We start from the raw sequence: 13,101 nt of genomic DNA, 5'->3' as shown, positions 1-13,101 counted from the left end.
ATTGCTGTTCATGAAGCATTTTTCCTATTTTGCAAATTGATGCAGAGATGAAATTTCATGAGTGTTTGTTGACATTCAGATACAGCAGACAGATTTCTAAATGGGCTCTGCATTGTTGATTGAAATTCCAACCCAGGTCCCCACTGTGTCCATCCGTTTTGTACAATTCCGTGATGTTTTCTGGGCTGTTGTGTGATGGGAGGTAAACATGGTTCTTTGGAGCTGTGAACCCCCTTGTTGCCCCAAAGCAGATGCTATAGACACCCCCCTCCCTCTACTTGCAGATCCCAGACCAGTAACATATGTGGGAGGGACTGGTTTTCAATTAGAATTCAAACATCACAGTGATAGAGTCCTCCTAATCCTTTAACAAAGGTGTGCATGGTTAATCAAACTGTAATGCCTCAGACTCTAACTGGTTTTGCTGACCATCAGCTTAGTGCCAAATCTTCTGGGATGTGTTCACCTTTTCAGGATGTGCAGCTCCTTCCAGCCCTCGTTCTTGGCTGTAAAGCAGACGTAGCTGTTGCTTTCTGTAATGGGGCCTCTTAATAGACCAGTGAGGAAGAGGAGCCCTTGGCCTTCTATTCCATGCAGAAGAGCATGGAGTCTATCAGTCTGGGTGCAAATGGATTTGAGAGAAAGCACAGATAGTTTTCTATGTTGACCAACTGCATTCAAGGAGGAAAGGGGGAAGAGGAACAAGAAAAAGTGTTTCTTTCCTTCATATTCCCTCGGGGGGCTTATTCCTCTATCCTGGGTTACCCCAGGGATGGTAGCTGGAGTTTGCTGTGCCAGCCCAAGGTTTGCTGGCTCTCTTCCTGTGAGCATGGCAGCCCACATTCACAAAAAGAGATGTCTAGTGGAGATATGTTTTAGTGGTGCTCATTTATCCTGTGTTCCTGAGGGAGAGGAGAAGTCATTGTTGAAAAACCTGTATCTCTCTAGCAACAGGCTGACAGTTTCTGTGAATTAAGCAAGAACATTTTTGAGGTTTTTCTATGTGTGCCCATTAAAGCCCTCAGGAATATTGTTGCAACTAGGGATCACCAGCACGTAGAGAAGGCATGGTTTGAGGATTTTTCCAGATGCTTTTCTGGCCTCATCTCCAAAGGAAAGTTGACAGAGGAGCTTTTATGCAGACTGCAGAAGTACTAATGGCCTGTCTGCTTGTTGTACTAGAGATTTGCATTATCAGTGCTGCTTTCATAGGAGCCTTTATAGCCACGTATGTGACAGTCTTAATTTTGGATGTGTATACAAGGCAAAATCCTGATCTTGATGACACCAGAGTAAAACTGAAATTTATTCTTATATTAATTTCAAAGTAAGCTCTAGTCTTACTTTGGAAATGGAATCTGACCAGAGACCACCTTTGAAGTGGAAGGATATGAGAAGGAAAACCTTGTAAACCACAGACCCTTGGTGTATGGCACAGAGTAGTGCAGCTCTGTGTGTGTCCTCTTCACGTGTGCTTATATCTGCACTTGTGAGAGACAGGCTGTCACCGTGAGTCACAACTCCTCACGACATGCACGGCTCTGTCTCTTCAGTCTGGGAAAGAGCTGTGCCTAGAACAGTGTGTGTGTGCCTGTGTGTGGGTCATAACAAGCCAGCATCAAGCTCTGAATCCATCCCTTCAGCATGAAAGTTTATATCCCTCATGCTCAGAGTCTGTTGGGGGGAGGAAAATGGAAATTGAATCTCCTCTGTGGGCGTGTTTCAGAATCCCACATATATGTGTGTGCAAGCACACACACACAGGTGTATATATATGTATGTAGTGATGTATTTTTGTGTTTCCATGTCATCCGGGGGTGTTTTTTTTCCTGTGATTCTGTGCTAGTAGGCACCAAAGCAGATCGAAGATTAATTCAATTTAATTTTAGCGATAAAGAACATTGCAGTCACAAGAGGTTTGCCATCAACGTTGGAGGACATTAAGTATTTGGGTTTTTTTTTTTAGTTGCAAGATAATAATGTTCTGGTGTAAATGTTTTATAATTATCTCATGAATTATTCATGGTTAACTTGTTAACCTGGCATTTTATGGGATATGGTCTCTAGAGTGCAAGGGAAAATTTAAAGATAAATAAATGTGAAGACAGGACCCAGCTGCAACAATGAAAAAGCACTGAGGCCTCTGATTTATTTTCTGTCTTCACTGAAGGGTGGTTTCATTCTTTTATTTATATTTTTGTGGTGATGAGCCACAGAATGTGAGTAAGCAGATGAGGTTATTTTCTATATATAGAGAAGGAAAAGAAAAGCTGGGAAATAAATCAAACTCCCTTCACTGTTTTTTAATCTGAAAGTGGTGCTTGAATTATTTCACCTATTGTTCTGGAGCTCAGAGGTTCTATCATTGTTGATACCGTTTCCATCTGGTGAAGCATTAATAAAAAACAGCATGTATTTTTCTATATGCATATTTCTCATCCTTTTTTCTGTCTTCACCCATCCTTCTTCTCCTTCTCCTTCTCCTTCTCCTTCTCCTTCTCCTTCTCCTTCTCCTTCTCCTTCTCCTTCTCCTTCTCCTTCTCCTTCTCCTTCTCCTTCTCCTTCTCCTTCTCCTTCTCCTTCTCCTTCTCCTTCTCCTTCTCCTTCTCCTTCTCCTTCTCCTTCTCCTTCTCCTTCTCCTTCTCCTTCTCCTTCTCCTTCTCCTTCTCCTTCTCCTTCTCCTTCTCCTTCTCCTTCTCCTTCTCCTTCTCCTTCTCCTTCTCCTTCTCCTCTCTACTTTTGTCCTTACTCCAATTCTTTAACAGTTTTTTTCTGTTTACTTTTCAGTTCTCCTCTTTGTTCCTCTGGGTTTGTCTTTTTCTCCTCGCTTTCCTCTGATTCTTTCGCCTTGTCTCATCTGTCAATGTTTTCTTCTGTCTGCAACTCCCTCTTTGTTCTCTTTATTGCTGGCAGGATCTTTATGATATCTGCTGAAGTCCATGAATCTTAACCCAAATCAACGAAGAAAGAATCAGACCTGAAGAAAAGTTCCTGCAATTCAAAGAAACCTGGTGGCAGCTTCTGGAAGAAGAATGTGGAAACTCATACCTGGACATCCAGTCTGAATATCCATCAGGTCTTGATAACCAAAATGCTCTGGGAAGACATGCAATAATTTCACTGCCACATGCCAGAGATCAATGGACAAAACATCCAGCAAGGGACTGGAGGAGACTCCCAGCTTGCCTGATATCCATGTATCCAAATGGAAAAGAGAACATAGCAAGTGACAATTAATCCCAACGTGACCAAAGGCTGTCCTTGTACCCAGAAAAACAGTTGACAGCTAATTTAGGACTCAAACCTCCAGGGATCTGTGCAGGAGTAATACCTCCTCTATGGAAGACTAAAGCTTAGTGCAAATTCCAAGGTCACCTCTGTATGGGCAGGGGAAGGGAACAGTATAATGCTTGGGATCACCTGAGCTAACTGGCATCCAAGTGCTTAGCAGGGTCGAGGTTTATTGCACAGGAGTTTCCTTAGAGAGTTTTCATCAATCAGGAATACAGGTGCTTTTTCAGAGAAACTCTGGTTTGTGCAGAGTCTGATGGAAATGCTTAAAAATTTCCAAGTGGCAGTTTGGAGGGCAATTTGGAGGGTAGCTGGCAAGACATGAGCCATTGTGGAAAGATGAATTCACAGACAGAAATTTTTATAGAGTGAATTTGAGAATGAAAAAGTGATTCCACCAACCTGCTTTATTCATTTATTTAAATTTATGCTGTAAAATGGACAGCAGAGGAAAGCCAAAACTTGCACTGACGATTTTTCTTCTTTCTCACCCCCGCCTCCCCCCACAATCTTTTATTTATTTAACTGCTCTGGATGCACCTTTCAAAGGACTTTTTTTTTGGCTTACTGTTTATTATATCTTCATCAGCCTTGAAATGGGAGCTGCAGGCAGCTTGATAAATGGATCGAGAAGCTGCTTCTGCCAGAATCAAACTAACAAAAACCCCCTCAATATCCATAAAGCCTTTTGTTTTAGCATTTCTAAAACAAGCACTATTTCCCTCAGAGCATCATTGAACAGTGATGCACCAGTACCCCTCAGTGTTTCAGCAAAGGGATTTTTTTTATCCAGTGATGCTCGGGGCAGAAGTTCATCACTGGGTCATCAAGAGGACTGAGGCTGCAGCCCTGAAGAGCAAGGGCAGCTGGGGCATGGGATAGAGAGGGGGAGAGAGATGGTCCTAGAAAGGTTGAGCAAATCCTTACTCCAAAATGTGCTGGGCAGATCGATGGAGTAAATGAGGCAAAATGTATGAAGTTGAGTCCTTCTCACAGAGACCAGCAGCTGTCCTGCTTCCATACAGCTATTTTTTACCTGTATACTTTCTAAACTCTTCATGTCCTTCCAATCCTTCTTTAAATATGAACACCTAAATATATCCCTGGTTCAAAGCTTTTGTCTTCAGCCTGCTTAAATTCCACAGTTGGTCCAGCCTGGCAGTAAACCAGGGTTTTAGCTATTGTGATTTATTGATAGCAGTAAGTGGTTCAGTCCCATCTGTGAAGGTACAAAATGTTCATAAGAAAATAAATATCTCATGAGAAAGTGGTAATGAACCATCAGTTGCAAAGCTCCCAAACAACCAGGTGAAAATATGTCATATTTTCTGCTGTAGTACATAGCACAGATGTTGCAGCAAAGGATGGGGGGGCGGGGGGGGGGGGGGGGGGGCAAAAAACCATCACCGCTACCAAAAAAAAGCAAAACAAAGAGAAATGAAAATGTATGACTTTTGAGAGGGAGGACCAAAGCTTTAGTGGTGAATACTGAAGGCATAATGAGAGGCTTGTCCTCTGTTCCTCACTAACCCTGTTTCAGCTCTACATGCAAAGGTGATAAGAGATCAGAAGGTACCTCAACCCTTGTGATTCTCTGGTTGTTTAGAATGCATAATTGCAGTTTTTTTAACACCAAAGGATAACTATCGTTCACAGGAAAGAAACCAGTGGTGGAGGTCAATATTTCTATTGCTGTGCTAGAAAAATAGCAGAAAAGGAATGACTCTAACTGTTACAGCAAAGCACAAGAAATATCTGCTTCAGGCTGCTTGTAGAGGGGGCCAGCAAATGGTTTATTCACTGCTGGCTCTCATTTCAGTCTTGAGCTTCAGTGAATGTGTGGATGTTGTGTATCCTACACTCCAGATGAGGCCTGACTGGAAACAGGGCAGAGAACAGCTCTGCCATCCTTGATTTAGAGAGAAAAATTGAGTCACCATGAAAGTGAAATAAGGAATATGTGTGGAGCACATACTGAGCACTTCAGTCTCCATTTTCTATGTAGACCATACTGATGCCTATATTTTATGTAGGCATAAGAGTTACCAAGAGCTGCAACTTGTATATAATTATGCTGCCATGCCCTGTGAAACAAACTCAAAAGACTGAGAATTGCCCCTAAATAAGAGTATTTTTCAATGTGAGTTGGATGAAGTGTTAGCACTGCACAGGCTGGCTGGGACCTGAGGAGCACCCTGGGTGTCTGTGAGCCTGCACTGAATGCACATGCATCTCTCTTGCTGAGCTTATCCAGCAACAGGGCACTGGATTCTTCTGAGCAGGGGACAAAAGAAATGGAAATACGAAGAGTCTCTAAATCACAAATCAACACCGAGGGAGCTGGGACAGGTTTTCTCTTGGGGTGTCTTGTGCACCACAAATGCAGGCTGAGTGTCCAAGGCTTCTGGAAATCACTGGGCACCTCATTGCCTCACTCCCACAAAGGTTTCCATGGCACACGACTGACCTCCAGTGGGCACTGACTAGTGTGGTTGGATGTAAATTCGGGGAAGATGTGTACAAATGCTTTTTAGAAGACATATGTTCAGATTTCAGGGCAGATATTTGCTTCTTGTCTTCTTCAGACATTTCCAGCCTAAACACAGACCTTGGTCAGTCTCCTGCTAAGCTGGTAAATGCAACATAGTTCAACTGAGGTAAATAATTCTGCAAATGCCCACATGAAGTAAGGAGGAAATATCCTACCTATGGCCTCTCTCTATACAGACCAAAGTGATGAGCAAGAAAGGGGCAAAAGAGAAAGGAAAGAGCCTGAAGGGGTAGAGTTTCATTCCAAATGAGGCTCTGTCTTTTGGAAAGCCCAGGACTAAGGATGAGGACCTGACTGCAATTCATGTGCTATAGTCTCATCACATCTGTGGAGTTTGCAGCATCCCCACCAGCTGCATGGATCAGCCACCAGAGACCCAGCAAGGCTTGTCCTGTAGCTGCACTGCTGCCAGCATTCGAGTTGGTTCACTCCAGTACACATGCATGATTTGCAACTCCCCCTTTGCAGGGTGATGGTGGGGAAGCACATCCCAATTTAACCTGTGGTTCTACTTTCCAGGGCAGCAAACAGCTGGGAAGAAATGCTCACCTGAATGAGGGGGAACCATCTGCATAATTACCCAGGCTTTCCTTCCTTTCTGGAAACCATAGGTGTCCTCTTCTAATGGTAGAAACACAGATCACGGATTCCTCTCATAACTATCACAAAACCTCCCTGCCTTTTATATTGCTGGTGGGAGTTTAGTTTCCCTTATGTCTTTATAAATGGTTTCATAGTGTTTCATGTGCCCTCAGCACAGTTCAGTTGGTGGCTGATCTCTGACGACGCTTTCCTTATTGTGTAAATACAGATCTCTTCTCATTCTTCTCAGTGCAGTGTCCTGCTTCTGACAGTGAGGAATCACTTGATGGATTTAGGAAGAGGTGTCCTGACTGGGTAATAGCTACCTGACCTCCAGCAGAAGGAAGAAGGTGTTTCCTCTGCCACTGGAGAACTTCTGTGCACGGTAAGCAACAGCAGTACAACCTTATCTACGAGAGGGTAAATGCAGCAGCTGCTAGAGATGGATCCAACTCCTGATATCCAAAGGAAACCTGGTATCACAGACTAAGGAGAGGCTGAGGTAAGAGGGGCTGCCTTGGATCTAGTCCAGTTGGTGTATTTTTGTCTCAGAGGAGAGAGTTATCCTCAGTATATGACTTTTGGGCAACCAGAGCTGCATTAACCAAGAGAGATCTTTGACCTACCAATGTGTGAGTAATCAGAGGTCATCCTGGATCGAGTGCATCCAATGTTCAGACTCAATATATCTCAGGTTTATCTCAGATTTGCACCCAAGACAGATTCCAATAGGCAGAGACTTTGAAGCAAGGCACTTCCCTCCGGTCTGAATATGGCAAGAGAAGGTGGAAAGGTTGCAGTGCCCTTGGCATCTGCACAGGAGAAGCATTCACCTGGTGATTTATACAGATGTCTGCTGTGGAGCTCAGGGGTTGCGATGAACTTGGCTGCAAAATGGATAGATGAAGTGCCTCACTTAAAAGCAGCTCAAAGGAACAGCAGGAGTTAGGAGCAACCAGGAGAGGTCTCTGGGGGGAGCAGGACAGGCACAGCTGAGCTGCCTTTCCAAAAGCATAGGCCAAGGCCCTCATTTACTATTGACTGGAGGGATGTTTTACAAGTGCCCCTTCTGGTTTAGAGAGATATGAAATCTGTCTGTAATTAAGTTAATTTGGGGTTGAACATGGGAAAAGATAATGAGATGGAAATAACAAAAGAAGAGTAAGAAAGATGGGAAGGTGTTGCTAAGAAACAGGTCTGTTGTACTAAATCCTTACCCCTCCCCAATCAAATAAATAATTTTTAGGATCTGGATGGCTGAGTCATGGGGCAGAAAGACCACAGGCTAGATCAAGAGCTTAGAATAATAAAGGAGATAAGAAGAGGGGTATGACTTCTAAAATTGAGGAAGGCAGAAAAGGTAACAGCTGTGGTGAGGACAATTTAGTGGCAGAGCAGTGGCTTTGGGATCAGCAGAGTGGTGTCCTGTGCCTGACTTGCCTCTTCATTTGAGGGAACCCCTCCAATGCCCTGAGCCTCCACTGGGAAGTGCCCTGAGACCTGGACATAAGGACTGGCCACCACCATGTCTTGCTTATCAAAGATCAGCAAACAGACCCTCCTGAAACACAAGGCCTTTACCTTCTCCAGTGTTTGACACTGGTGAGAATTTCCACTGGAGTCAAGCATCAGGATGAAGTGTGAAAACTGTTTCTACTTGGCTTTTAGAAATGTTGTAAAATATAGTATGTTCAAGCTAAAAGGAGGATGGAAGAGAGGTCTGTAGAAGGGACCAGAATACTTAACAGTCAGCAAAGCATAAGTAAATAGACAAGTTATTATCAATGAGTTTGTTTGAATTTGACAGAGCTTTCCTGCAAACACGGGGGAGGGAAGGGGGGTGAAGCACTCCTCACCAGTGTGAGCTGTAATAAAGGACCTGCTGTTTTCTGATTCTCACTCTCTGTGAAAATTGAAAAGGTTAGCCAGGTAATTGAAATCGGGACTGGAATACAAATACAGTGTGAAAACCCTACAGCTGGCAAATAAAGTTGCAGAGAAAAGACTCAATCCTTAGTGGAATTTCTTAGCAGCAAAAAGACAGGCTGGATGGGGAGGAGAGATGATCCTTCAATATACCTGTTCCTCACAGGAGGGGGAAATAGGGAAAGAAATGAGACTGGAAGGAACCAGACTGAGGCTAACACGTATATGAGAGCTCCTTGCTGTTAATGCAAGAGACACATGAAAACTGGAGTGTGCTGAGGCTGAATCATGTCTGGCAGTCATTGCTGCCTCTTGGGGGAGTGCAGTGGGTTTGCTGGGAATTGGTAGGCTGCCATAAGACCCAACTTTGGGACTATTTAGTGTTATATGCAGAGAGAGAAAGCTCCACATGACTCAGCCCCTCACCTTGGGACTGGGATACATAAGCAAACTGGATGTATCTGGGCCAGTGACAATTGCCTGTTCATCTTTGCTGTATGCAGGAACATAAATTGATTTGCATCATCTTAAGCTAAGAGCAGGGAGACAGATGGTTACTGGGAAGCAGCTGAGGAATGGATCCTTGTCACCCCAGAGCATACTACATGTGTCTAAGTTCCAACAGAGGGTCCTGCCATTGATACTGAGATGTAAATTTAAATGTGTTGCTGTTTCTGTGGTCTGTTTTTCTGCAGGAGCAGGTAACTTGAGCTGGGAGGAATCAGTGGTGCAGGACTTGGGGGAAACTGAGTTTTGTGGTACTAACCAAGCTTGTTCACATTCAAAAAAACCCTCTGCATTTAGGACTTCCCACCAAGCCAACTAATGAACCTCAGTCTGTACATGGTTAAATAAACAGTGACTATACCTCTGAGTTCCTGTGTTAGTGCTTTATTTCCTTCCTCACAGAAAGTCTGGTGAGTTCTTCTGTTTCTCAAAACCTTGAGTCTTGTAGTTTTTTGCTGCAGTTGCTCAGTGCTGCCCAACCCACCTGCACTGCAGTCAACAGCAGCATGAAAAAACTTCTCTTTGGAGACTTTCCATTGAGTTCAGGCAGGTGTTTAGCACGTTCTCTGGCAGGACAGATATCTTTCCTACCCTTGCCAGCTCCTATAGAAGTAAGGGAAAGAAAACTGCAAGCTTGCAAACCAATGCTGCAAACCCTACAAGTGCTAGAGCTCTGTTGGAATTTCCCCACCTTGTGAGAGCTTGGTCCAGGTGTCCCAGAGGCACCAACCCCGGATCAATAAACAAAATGGTAGGTGAAGCCCTGAGGATGCTGTTCTTGCACTGTTTAGAGGTCAATTAGCTGTTAGCCATTTCTTTTGCTCATTTAGAGCATGATTTTCCTAGTGAGTCATTTCTAAGGGAGACTCTTGGGTTCTGAAGAAATGAAAAAAATTGAAGGGGTCTGATAAACATATCTGCTCTGCAACAAAGAACACACATCATTTCAAGGTGACCTGTATCTGGCTGCCTAGCTGTGGTTTTCAATCATAAGAGATATGCATAAAAACTACCTGTAAAACACCTAAGGTAGATGACTGAAATAGATCAGATAAATTGATTTTAGCATGGCTTTTTCCCCCCCTCATTTGACTAGAAGAGGAATACAGATTTCCTCTGATGGTGATCTCCATCTAATAGACATCTGAGTCAAAGGGTCTTCTGGAAAACCCACTTCTAGCCAAAAAATCAAACAAAAGCCTATTTGTCTGGGGAGGAACTTGCTGCATTGCATAACATAGTATAAGCTGAGGATGCATGAAAAAAGTTATTTGGGCTTTTACAGTAAACACCTCAGTATTTAATTCAAGAATTAGCTATCCTGCTGGAAAGTAAATTATTCCAACAGCTTCCATACACCTAAAATTAATCCTTTAAAAACTAAATGGATTTAAGATAATTTGCCTTAAAAATATCAGCTGCAATTTTTTAGGGTTTCAGTAAATCTAGACAGTAACAGAAAGCCTCCTACTTCTGGTGGCAAATGAACTCAGCTCTCTGTGTCTGGGGTGTGACCTAAGCAGGCTGTTGACTAATCTAAATGTAAATGGAAGGAAATGTGGAAGAAAATCACCAACCCTTGACTCTCCAGGTGAGGTTCTTGCCTCTGGGGAATCTCCACCTTCTACTACTCACATGAAATCTAAGGGAGAAACAAGAAGCTTGAGGATTGCTGGAGGATGGACCAGGCCTAGGAAGAGAGACTCTAGTATATTTATTTTCATGTTACACACAGATACATATAATCAGCTCTGCAGCTGAAGTGTACATTTAGTTTTACTGGTAAGCTGTGGCTGAAACACTTCAAAACACAGTAGTGTTCAAAAACTCTTCGGGTAAGCTTAGCAGAATTGTCCACCTGCTGTCATGGTGACTTTTCCAACTGAATCTGGCATTAGATCAGAGTATCACTCACTGGTAATGAGCACAATTCTTCTCTCCTTTGAGTGTTTCCTTGCAGTACATTTCAGACTATTCATGTTTTGTTCACAGTACTGCCCCTGCTCTCCACACTTTCTGCTCACACACTTGCATGTTTCCCAGAGGGAAAGAGAAGCAGAGAAATAAATCAATAGACAGTTCTGTCTAGGAAGACATGCTTGATTTCAAATAAATACAGTTCCATCACACTGGACCACTTTGGAGGAAAGTGAGTTGTTCTCTGTTTTCTTGCAACACGAATTTTTCTCAGCCAGTTGCCAACATTTTTCAGCACTTGGCTATGAAAGCTGGTTAATGTATAAATAAAGGAATAGCATCGGCTTTCATGACATCTCTATCCATCTTCCCGTTTTTTCGTGTTTGGATTCAGCTTCCATTTCAGCTTCCAAAATGCAGCCAATATCAGAGCAGAGTGATAAATAACTCAAGCACCAACCTTTTAGGAAGAAAAGCCTCTAGTGGACATTGACTACTTTGTAGAGACAAAGTGCATCCCTCAGGAATGAGGGGTACTGAGCTGTGCAGTCACAGGGAACTTAGCTTGGAGTCTCCAGTCAGTCCACACTTTCACCACTGCATTTATTTTGTTTTTAGCAGAATTTAGAGGAATTTTGACATGTCTCTCCCAATAACACTTTCACAGAAGGTTTGATTTGGTGCAAACCTAAATGTTTTCATCTCTGTTTTTGATATTTAGCCAAAAAAACCCCAGTAATTTCTGGTTATGAGTGTCACTTCTTTTGACTGACACCAAATGAAATGTGATAAAAACTCCTTTTAGGACAAAAGAATAAATTGCTTCAGACCCAGGTGAGTTCCTGATGATTGTCTTCTCACTATTTCTCTTCTAAAATTTCCCCATCCATGCATATTCCTCCCACTCCCTCCTTCCCCTTACTCACAAAACCCTATGTCCTCCTTGGGAACAAAAATGTGGCTGTTTTGTCTAAGACCACACAAAATCTTCACCCTACAACTTCACAGCCCAACCTTGTCTGCAGATCTGTGTGCTCATCTGCAAGTCATGAGGTGCATTTATCCACCCTGAGCTTTGCAGCCAAAGGTTGGGATTCTCCCATAAAGAGAGGAGAGAGCGGCATCACTCATGGGTGGCTCTCTGTGCATCAACACAAAATGCCATCTGGTCCTAAATGCATAAAATGCATCCAAAGAGCCACAAAATCCCATAGAGGAACGTCTCCATCATATGGTGGATGTGTGAGTATGTCAAACTACACCATCTCCTCATGGGTGGGTGTCTAGGACATCAGAGGAGACCTGCTTTCAGTGGAACACAGCTGGGATAAGGAGGATAACCTCCTGAGCTCAGTGAGGGAGGAAGTCCAGCCCAGGCTCTGCCCAGGTGGCCCCCAGCCTGTCAGTGGGAGTACAGAGCTCAGAGCCCAGCAGGAGAACAGGGACCTGGGCAGCTCACAGGCAGCGAGGCACCACTGGCACAGCAAGTCCAGAGGGAAATCACACTTTTACGTCTGGCAGAGGGAAAAATTATAATGCAAAACTTGTTGGAAATGGAAATGTTAACGATAAAACGCAAGTGTCCACTTGGGGGTGGCAAAGCATTTCAGCTGTGTCTTCAGGGAGCAGGAATTGCCTTCTCTCTGCAGGCCTGTCGTGTAGCTCTTACCCTCTCCATGGCTTGTTCGACAAGACTGCAGATGGTAAAATGGGTCTGAGAGAAAACATGGTCTAAAATTCCCCTTGTGCTACAGGAAAAGATGACTCACCATCTTCCATGAGCCTCCCAGGTCTCACCTCACCTCAGAGTCCCACAGAGAGAGACAAACAGAAGACTTTGGGGGAAACAAAGTAAGAAGCCATGGAAAAGGAGTACAGCCCCTTCCACCTGTGATGGGAAGTGTCATCTGGATCCCCAGTGACCTGGAATAAGCCTTCATGCATACAGTGTATCATCTTTCAGGAACTAATGTTCCTATTCGTTGTGATAACTCTGTGTACTCTGACTATGAGAGTAACTCCCAGTCCCTTGACAACACACATGGGATGGTTTTCTGTGGCAGTGCGTGCCAAGCCTGAGCCCAGAGCAGTGGCTAAACCAAGCCCTGTGTCAGGGGGCACAGGGGAGACATTTCTCTGAAACACAATGAACAGGCTTTGAAACTTGGGACAGAGAGTCTTACAGAATTCTTTGTCATGTAATGGATTCCCCCTGACCTCCCTTGACACAATTCTGTAGCATCCTGTCCCTGCAGTCAGCAGAGCTCATCAGCTCAGATGTAAGTGTGCTGCCTTCAGGATCTGTTTGCACAACTGGGATGCAGGAA

The 13,101-nt window shown here is 43.8% G+C and overlaps 1 long non-coding RNA gene across 3 annotated transcripts in view; it reads left to right on the top strand.

Annotated features, from left to right (window-relative positions):
* LOC135422648 (uncharacterized) overlaps positions 1 to 13,101 on the top strand; it is a 168,132-nt gene that overhangs the window by 137,605 nt on the left and 17,426 nt on the right. For all 3 annotated transcript variants that reach the window (XR_010434538.1, XR_010434537.1, XR_010434536.1), the window contains exon 3: positions 6,675 to 6,809. This is a non-coding gene — a long non-coding RNA (uncharacterized LOC135422648). The remainder of the gene's footprint in view (positions 1 to 6,674; positions 6,810 to 13,101) is intronic.

Source organism: Pseudopipra pipra, chromosome 15, assembly GCF_036250125.1.
Source record: "Pseudopipra pipra isolate bDixPip1 chromosome 15, bDixPip1.hap1, whole genome shotgun sequence".
In the NCBI taxonomy this organism is placed as follows: Eukaryota; Metazoa; Chordata; class Aves; order Passeriformes; family Pipridae; genus Pseudopipra; species Pseudopipra pipra.
Note: the sequence above shows the minus strand (reverse complement) of the source record. Positions and strands in the feature narration are given on the sequence as shown.